Source organism: Oncorhynchus mykiss, chromosome 29 (genome assembly GCF_057628025.1).
Source record: "Oncorhynchus mykiss isolate SJ-2025 chromosome 29, ASM5762802v1, whole genome shotgun sequence".
In the NCBI taxonomy this organism is placed as follows: domain Eukaryota; kingdom Metazoa; phylum Chordata; class Actinopteri; order Salmoniformes; family Salmonidae; genus Oncorhynchus; species Oncorhynchus mykiss.
In genome coordinates, this window is record NC_143050.1 from 36,511,392 (window position 1) to 36,521,397 (window position 10,006).

Genomic DNA, 10,006 nt, shown 5'->3' on the forward strand with positions numbered 1-10,006 from the left:
AACCTGGTGGCACTGCAGAAACATTGATCCACTCCCAACCGAGAAGTTGCCGTTTCAAATCCCCAAATACTTATCGTTTGCTCTACATCAAGTGTCCTTGAACATTGGTGGTGATAATTGTTAAATTATTTACTTGATTCTGGGTAGGTTTTAGCAAAGTGCAGAAATGCATTCTTGCCAATAAATCTGTGGCCATATCTCTTTTATGCTTACAGATCTGGTGCTGTAGCTGCACTGTAACAAGACACTACAGGTTGTAACGAACAAGGGGTTATTAGTTCAAATCCCATTTAAGGCTGAGTACATTAAATGTAACTAGCTACAAACTTACTGCTAAAATTAAATGATGCAGGGAGTTGATGTATCATTTCAACTTTCATTTGTTGGCAGGTAAACATGTTTCAATAAAACAGTAGATTAGTCTGTCAATAGTAAGTAGATTGACAGTAGATTAGTCTGTCAAATATAGCATATAAGTAGACTTGGCTTGTTTTCAAGACAACGTTTATTTGGTCTGGAGACCGAGGTGAGTTTACACAGCAGTATGCAGGAACAGTTATGGCAATTCATGACATATAGTATATACAGTAATAATAAATACTACAGTTCGACAAAGGGAATATTTTCATATGTTTTGGGCGGGTGCAGCGAGGTGTTCGGAGTCACTTTGATACAAGTGGAGATTGTTGTTATGGACCTTTCACATCTCCTCTTGAGTCATCAGCTTATTTGTATCCAACATACTGTCCATCGTGTGAGGGATGAATTGCATGAAGGGCCCCAACAACACACGCAAGCAAGGGGATTCGATGTCCTGTGCCTAGCTTCTCCCCACGTAAAAAACAAACCCCAAAAGAGTCTGTAAGCCACTGAGCGATATTGTCTTGAAGAGAATGACAAAAATGATATTCAACTTTCACGGGCAATTGTTGTGTGCTGTTTGGATTCCTTCTGTAGCAGCACAATACAGAAAAGTACACATCTCACAGACGTTAGCTAGCTAGCTACAACACACAGGTAGAGTAACTCAAAGACTAATATAAGTCATAAAGCCAAAGTCATTCCTTTACTCTTCATCATCATCATCAAAACACTTCTCCAGTTTTGCTCCTAATAAGATGCACTGAGGCTAGCTAGGCTAGCTAGCTATAGCATCAGACTGCATTACATTTTGTGTATAGCGAACAAAGACAGATGGCCCAACTTGGTTAGCTTTGCTTGTAGTGGTACTAGCAAGCCCCAGTTACGGCCGAAACGATCATAAAGTTATACGAGAGCTTATATTGCTAGTTAGCAACAGCAAAACAACTTACTCGTTTGTCACTGTGCCCTCCTGGTCCGGCTGGTCTGATAAGATGAGAACATCGTCGAGACAAGTCTAATGGCTCTATTGAACAAGGACCGCCATATCTACTCGCTGGTAGCGTGATTGCTCAATCGACGAAACACAAAGGCCACAATAATTGCAAAAAATGGTATATTTATGAATGACGTCATTGGTCGAACGCTCCCGGCGCAAACATGTGCATAGTTATGTCTGAAACACCTCGTCACTCATAATTATGTAGGGAGACTGGAAAAAACACCTTAAATAAGGTCTAGCGTTGAAGTCTCCCTTTAAACCTTATCCCCTAAACCTAAGTCTAAAATTACGTTTTAACAAATTCAGGACAAGAAAAAAGTCCAAATTGTTCTTGTTTTCCTACCTTGTCAGGACATTCTGGTGACATGTCAGAACATTGTAGTCCTGATAAGGTAAGAAAGCATGTCTGGGACTGCATTTTTACTCTAAGAGCACACAGTGTACAGTAACCTATGAATAGACTATTTGTTGTGGTTGCACATGGCACAGCCATGTATCAGGAGTAAACCCTAGAACAACTAGACTGGTTGCATTTCCCTAGTGTTTTGGCTCATAATCAACCATATGTGAATCATGTTTTTTCCTGTCATAGGCCTTGTGTCATCCTCACAGACAGGCAAAGCAGTTGTCCTTAGGCACAGATCTAAGGTCAGTTTACCTTCACCAAATCCTAGCCCCATTAGAGGGGGAAAACATAAAGCTGACCTTAGATGAGTGTCTATGAGAAAGTTCCTCCATAGGGGATGTGACTGCGTACGAATAGCTGTGGCAGGTCCCAAACTATGTGTTATGATGACGTAGTAGATTAACCAGCACTGAACAAAACAGACTGGACTGCATTTTCACAGTGTACAGTAACCTACGATGAGACTATTTGTCGAGGTTTCACACGGCACAGCCATGTATCAGGGGTAAAACACTGTCCGATGCTGAGCCACACACCCAATAACACACAGTAATATTAGTGAGCATCAAAGGTACAACGGTGGGCTTTTATTTTGTGACGAGCACCAGTGTGAGACATCACTGTGTCTGTGTGGACACAACCTTGATCATGCTGACATATGTACTCATCTATGTAGCGTACAACAATGGGATGGACCAACATACAGGCTAAACATCACCACCATTGACAAACAGGTGCAGCGTGCACACACACATCTCCACATGTCTGCAAACAGGCACACACACATTCTATTTTTCATTGGAAACAGTGTAATGCCTTAGCGGTTTCTCCTTTCAAGTCTGACTCCATAACTTTGGTTAGATACTCTCTGTAGACCATTGGAGTGAGTTATAGTATAGCCTATTGCTTTACTTGAAAGGAACCTAGGCTCCAGTGTAGTGAATGATACTCAGCCCATTCAACAGCCAGCAGGAGGCCAGTACATTACTGTCCACCATCAGGTAGGCTAGGCTATGAACCCATAGGCCTATCCATAATAAATGATCAAATAAATACTGCATAATGTGAGACGCGCAGCCTACCACCAAACTCAACTGGTGTTCGCCAATTTTACACCAAGCTGATTAAATGGTCCCAGTTAATATCCAATCGTTGCCCCTGACAACCTTTTACAGGTCTCTGATGTTTCTCTATATAGGCTGTCCTGCAGATCTGTGGTTCTCTATGGGCAGAAGGGTTGTGTGTGAGCCAGGACTGCAGGATTCCCAGACAATCTCCCACACACAATCTTCCCCAGCCAATCGCACACAGGCGTGTGCGCCAACATTAGGAGTTAGCTTCTGCTGCAGCCTTTGCTGTAAAATATAAATAGTTGCGGCGGTGCTCCGGGACTGCTCCGGGACTACTCTGGGACGGCGGTGCTCCGGGACTACTCTGGGACGGCGGTGCTCCGGGACTACTCTGGGACGGCGGTGCTCCGGGACTACTCTGGGACGGCGGTGCTCCGGGACTGCTCTGGGACGGCGGTGCTCCGGGACTGCTCTGGGACGGCGGTGCTCCGGGACTTCTCTGGGACGGGACTGCTCCGGGACTGCTCCGGGACTGCTCCGGGACTGCTCCGGGACGGCGGTGCTCCGGGACTGCAGAGGTTGTACATTTCATATTTAGACCTACATTTAGTGGTTTGCTAGTAGACACTATCCAGAGTGACTTACAGTAGCCTACACCATTCACATATTGAGTGACTCCATTGTTTAAATCAAAATCCTTATTTAGTAGCTAAATTCATTTTTTGACCAATTATATAGAAATATTTTTAACTTAAAAGGCGTTTAAAAATTATTTATTTTTTTACAATAAACTGTTACGGTAGTGCATGTTAAAATACGTAATGCATAGGACAATAATCAAAGATTGTTTTAAGGCAGCAATATGGGTAATATATGTACTCGGTTTGTAAATAAACTTCCGGCGCCGACAGAGATGTCCGCCTCGCTTCACGTTCCTAGAAAACCATGCAGTTTTTTGTTTCTTTACGTGTTATTTCTTACATTGGTACCCCAGGTCATCTTAGGTTTCATTACATACAGTCGGGAAGAACTACTGAATATAAGAGCAACGTCAACTCACCATCAGAACGACCAGGAATATGACTTTCCCGAAGCAGATCCTGTGTTCTGCCTTTCACCCAGGACAACGGAATGGATCCCAGCCTGCGACCCAAAACAAAGACGTCGTAAAAGAGGGAAACGAAGCGGTCTTCTGGTCAGGCTCCAGAGACGGGCACATCGCGCACCACTCCCTAGCATACTACTCGCCAATGTCCAGTCTCTTGACAACAAGGTTGATGAATTCCGAGCAAGGGTAGCATTCCAGAGGGACATCAGAGACTGTAACGTTCTTTACTTCACGGAAACATGGCTCACTCGAGAGACGCTAACGGAATTGGTGCAGCCAGCTGGTTTCTTCACGCATCGCGCAGACAGAAACAAACATCTTTCTGGTAATAAGAGGGGCGGGGGCGTATGCCTTATGGTTAACGAGACGTGGTGTGGTCACAACAGCATACAGGAACTCATGTCCTTCTGTTCACCTGATTTAGAATTCCTCACAATCAAATGTCGACCGCATTATCTACCAAGGGAATTCTCTTTTATTATAATCACAGCCGTATATATTCCCCCCCAAGCAGACACATCGATGGCTCTGAACAAACTTTATTTGACTCTATGTAAACTGGAAACCACATATCCTGAGGCTGCATTCATTGTAGCTGGGGATTTTAACAAGGCTAATCTGAAAGCAAGACTCCCTAAATTGTATCAGCATATCGATTGCGCAACCAGGGCTGGTAAAACCTTGGATCATTGCTATTCTAACTTCCGCGACGAATATAAGGCCCTCCCCCGCCCTCCTTTCGGAAAAAGCTGACCACGACTCCATTTTGTTGCTCCCTGCCTACAGACAGAAGCTAAAACAAGAAGCTCCTGTGCTCAGGTCTGTTCAACGCTGGTCCGACCAATCTGATTCCACGCTCCAAGACTGCTTCGATCACCAGGACTGGGATATGTTCCGCATTGCATCAAACAACAACATTGACGAATACGCTGATTCGGTGAGCGAGTTCATTAGAAAGTGCATTGAAGATGTCGTTCCCATAGCAACGATTAAAACATTCCCAAACCTGAAACCGTGGATTGAGGGCAGCATTCCCGTGAAACTGAAAGCGCGAACCACTGCGTTTTTACCAGGGCAAGATGACCGGAAACATCACCTCTGTTACCTGGTTTATGTCTGCAAATCTGACTGCAGATACCAGTTAGATTTACTCCTAAACTAGATTATAGATTACAACCTGATGTTTCTCTCTTCTCGTCTGAACTAGTTGCCCACATCTGTCACAAAGTCCTCTGTCTTACTGCTGTGTATACTGTCCATACTTGTGGTAGTGGCAGTGCGATATCCAGAGCTCTTCAGCCACGCTAAGACTTTGTGACGGGATCTCTTCAGCTCGTCAGCGTCTGGCTCGGAGATGTTATCTGTGGCACAATATAACTTCAACAACAGGGAAATCATTGCTGATCATGTCCGAATATTGCGTCTGAGATTTGTTTTGCCCAATAAAAAATGCATTTATATCAAAATGTCAGTGAATCGTTGATTGAATACTTCTACTCTGTATCGGCATAAATAAGCTATTATTTAGGCATAAGAGAGCCATAGAAAGGCTGTAGCTAGAGATCAGATTTCTGTGACAGAAACATTTCGGTGAATTTAAAACTGATGCAGATTATCCAAAGTTACCAGCCACTCACCATGAGATGGCAGATTCAGCTGACTGGCTATCTCTCTCCGACTCCACTCCTCCTCCAGCAGTTCCTTCCACTGTTCTCTCACCTCCAGATCTATCGACTGCAATCTTTCTAATTGTTGACCGCCTGCTATGCAAAGCAAAAAAAGACATAAGAACAGATCATAGAGAAAGATAGAGGCCTCTAGTGGCCAAAAGTCTGTATTAACATGGGCAGCATGCCAAGCACCATTGAGGGCTTCCACCATTTTAAGGTAGTCAACTGGGTGGGACTTCCTTACTTCATTGGCTGATCCCTCCTGATGACTCGATTGGAGCGAGCCCAACCAGGTCATCAGTAGGTATCAGCCAATCGTGAAGAAGAAAATTGACTAATTTAAAATGGATATAGCCTCAATGAAGCTGCCCATGCTGTCACAGACATTATAATGGCACAGATACAAAGATGAGTCCTCTATCTATCTCTATGGTACAGATGCACAAGGTTACATTGAATGGAGACAGTGCGAGGAGGGTGGAATTGAGGAAAGGATGTATATTCTGGTATAAGAAGACTGTTTGCTTACTGCTAACACCTTGATCCTACCTCAGATCTTCCATTGGGATTTCTCCCTCTCCCAGTCTAGAGCTCTCCAGGGGTGGCTTGTCTCCACTGACTGTTCAGGAAAAACAATAACAATGAAGAACTTCGAACAAAGCATGCTGGGGTAAAGAGAGAGAGAAAAGTGATTACTCACAGTCAGGTCTATAAGGTTCAGGCATACTCCTATTTCCCTTTAGAATTGGTGGAGTTGATGTCTTTGCTATTTCCAAAATCTCCCAGTTTCTCCGATCCCATTCCTGATTGAGAAGTTGTGAAATCTTCTCAGTGGCTTCATCATCTGCCCGTGGAATGATCCCTGTCTCCACTGGTTTATGGATCTCAGTGCTCAGGCAAAATAAATGTTTCCCTGCCACCATCTCCTCTATCTTCTCCAGCAGCTCTTTGACCTGAGCGTCTGTGTCTTTACCCTTACTGTCAAAGACATGGTACCTGTTCCCACATTTCTCTATAAGCCAATGCAGGGCCTTCCCTTCACTCTCAATGTGCTGCTCAATAGTTGTGTCTCCCAGACATGCCCCCCAGGTAAAGACCACTATAGTGTGTCTCCAGACTCCCTCTCCTAGCAGCTTCATGTTGTCCTGTGTCACCTTCCTGTGTTCCTCAGTAAACGCTGTGTCTACAGGAATCATCAGGAGGGCAGCATTGGGAAACGGACAACCAAGAGAAACACCCTTCAGGATTTCTGACTTCACCAAGGGAGAAGTGAACTCGGCCAGAAAGAACGTCCACCATCCGGGTGTGTCCACGACAGTGACTTGCCTCCCCCCAAACTTAGCCGACTGTTGTGTAGATTTTACACTTCTCCTTCCAGCCTCAAACTTAGAAGTGTTCAAGATGGCATTTCCAGCAGCTCTTCTCCCAACAAAGACCCACCCCAGCATTAGGATTCTCAGTTTGGTTAGGATGTGGGTCTCCTCTGTAAGAAAGAAATTCATAAGATATCAATTGAAATTCATTAAAACATAGAACATACAACCATTTAGCCTTCACAAAACGGTTACTCGCGGACATCCTAATAGAGATGTAACAAGATCATTGGAGCTGTAGAATTATGATTTTTAGGGTATTATAGTGGAGATCAGGGCAGTTTTGTGGAGGAATAATAAATGGGTATATGTAGGTGGAATTGTTGCTTAGAGCATATTTATCATATTTAAGTGGTTCATGTTGTCTCTTCTGACCATTTATTTATTACCAACCATTCAGAAGCACATTTAGTTTCTTCCTTTCCTTCTGCGTTTTCAGACATCTTTCTTCCGATCTCTCCACCACTCCCCTTCCCTTCTCCTCAATGTTCAGCAACACTGCACCCTCAACTCCAAAAGTGGCTCCCATTGTTCCCTGCCACCATCTCCTCTATCTTCTCCAGCAGCTCTGTGACCTCAGTGTCAGTGGCTTTACCTTTACTGTCAAAGACGTAGTACCTGCTCCCACATCTCTCAATGAGCCACTGGAGTGCCTTCCCTTCATTCTTAATGTGCTGCTCAATGGGTGTTGTGTCTCCCAGACCTTCCCCATAGGCGAACAGCACAATAGTGTAACCCCAGACTCTCTCACTGAGAAGCTCCAGGTGTTCCTCTACTGATTTCCTGCTTGCTTCTGTGAATCGACACTCAGCCTCAACCACAAGTATGAAAGCATGGGGTCCAGGATGGCAAAGAGATGTACTGCTTATAAGTTCTCTCTTAACCAACTCTGGTGTGTCACCTAAACAATATTTCCTCCACCAGCCAGGAGCTTTGACCAGAGTGAGCTTCTTCCCTCTCACTCCTCCACGTCTCTTCTCACACTGGGCAGTGATTCCCCCAGCTTGAAAGGCCTCTCTACCCAGGATTGTGTTTCCAACAGAGTGCCTCACAGACATTTGTGGCCCCACAATCAGCACTCTCAGCTCTGAGAGATAGAAAGTGAGTGGAGGAGGAAAAGGGTAGAGAAAGACAAGAGAGGGAGGGTGATGGAGGGGGAGAAAGAAGGTGAAGGAGGATGAGGGCAAGAGAAAAAATTATGAGGGAATGAGAGAGGAGAAGTGTATGCAAGGGATGAACATTTTTTGTTGTTTTCAATTACTTTCTAATGTCATTAGTAAACATGGCAACCAACTAAACTTCAAAACATGTAACGTTCGTCATTGGGAGAAAGAGAGGAGGCCCAAGGTGCAGCTTGGTAAGTATTCATATTCTCTTTTCATGAAAATGAATACTCAAACAAAAACAACAAAACACGAGAACGAAACAAAAACAGTCCTGAATGGTGAAATACAAACACAGAACAGAAAATCAACACCCACGAAACAGAGGTGGAAAAGGGCTACCTAAGTATGATTCTCAATCAGAGACAACTAACAACACCTGCCTCTGATTGAGAACCATACCAGGCCAAACTCAAAACACAACATAGAAAAAGGAACATAGACTACCCACCCAACTCACGCCCTGACCAAACTAAAACAAAGACATAACGAAAGAATTAAGGTCAGAACGTGACAAAACATTGTATTCTCCTTTAAAACCAGCCTTCCATGGAGTTCAATCTGATTAACACACTGTAAAACCAATGCCTTCCATGGAGTTCAATCTGATTAACACACTTTAAAACCAATGCCTTCCATGGAGTTCAATCTGATTAACACACTGTAAAACCAATGCCTTCCATGGAGTTCAATCTGATTAACACACTTTAAAACCAATGCCTTCCATGGAGTTCAATCTGATTAACACACTTTAAAACCAATGCCTTCCATGGAGTTCAATCTGATTAACACACTTTAAAACCAATGCCTTCCATGGAGTTCAATCTGATTAACACACTTTAAAACCAATGCCTTCCATGGAGTTCAATCTGATTAACACACTTTAAAACCAATGCCTTCCATGGAGTTCAATCTGATTAACACACTTTAAAACCAATGCCTTCCATGGAGTTCAATCTGATTAACACACTTTAAAACCAATGCCTTCCATGGAGTTCAATCTGATTAACACACTTTAAAACCAATGCCTTCCATGGAGTTCAATCTGATTAACACACTGTGAAACAGTAACTGCCCTGTAGCTGTAATGAATACTCAGAGAGAAATAGTCTGGATTCACACGCAGAGCGCGGCCGGTGTTTATTTCGCCTTCGCAGAAGGCAGGAATTGTGGTCAAAGGCAGTGGTCAAACAAAGGTAGGCAAACAGGGAGGTGAATTAAAACTAGGACTGAAAGCTATAACTGGTTCTCACAAACGAGCTAGGAAGCTTAGTAGAGTCAAAACGAACAATACCTCACAAAGGCACAAACAGAATGAACTGAACTAAATAAGGAGCTGGTGAGACCAGGTGAGAAACGAACACAGGTGAAATCAATGAACAAAAATGAAAGGTAGGGCTACGTTCAAGAACACAACGAAACAGAACACAAGGTTGACTAAGAAAATAAATACAGAACCTTACAGTAGCAACAGGACTTATACAAAATGTATGTATTGCAGAACTTATTGTATGTACATCTCAATGGGAAAGGGTGCTGTACTGGTGTACTAAATTGGTTGTACATGTATGCTAAATGAGAAAGTAAGTGAGGGACTCACCTCTTTCATAGTTGGATTCAGACTTTTCCTCCATTTTTCTCAGAGTTTTGTTATAAAAATCCAAAAGATTTGGTTTCAGTAAATCTGTGTAGGTCCCAGTGTCTTGGTCTGTGTTAGCCTGAAAGAACAGTGGAAAAAATATATTCCATACACAGGACCTATAACATAAGAGTGAACAAGGACATTTTCTCCCTGAATACCAACCCTAGAATAACTAGACTGGTTGCATTTCTCCCTACTGTTTTGGCTCATA

The 10,006-nt window shown here is 43.5% G+C and overlaps 1 non-coding gene across 1 annotated transcript; it reads right to left on the reverse strand.

Moving 5' to 3' along the window:
• Positions 1–487: 487 nt before the first annotated feature.
• Positions 488–9,903, reverse strand: LOC118945334 (GTPase IMAP family member 8). The gene is made up of 7 exons (XR_016493366.1): positions 9,754–9,903; positions 7,384–8,077; positions 6,318–7,100; positions 6,167–6,236; positions 5,585–5,707; positions 3,900–3,982; positions 488–3,409 (listed from the first exon to the last, which is right to left on the reverse strand). It is a non-coding gene; the product is annotated as a GTPase IMAP family member 8 (transcript).
• Between the last annotated feature and the right edge of the window lie 103 nt (positions 9,904–10,006).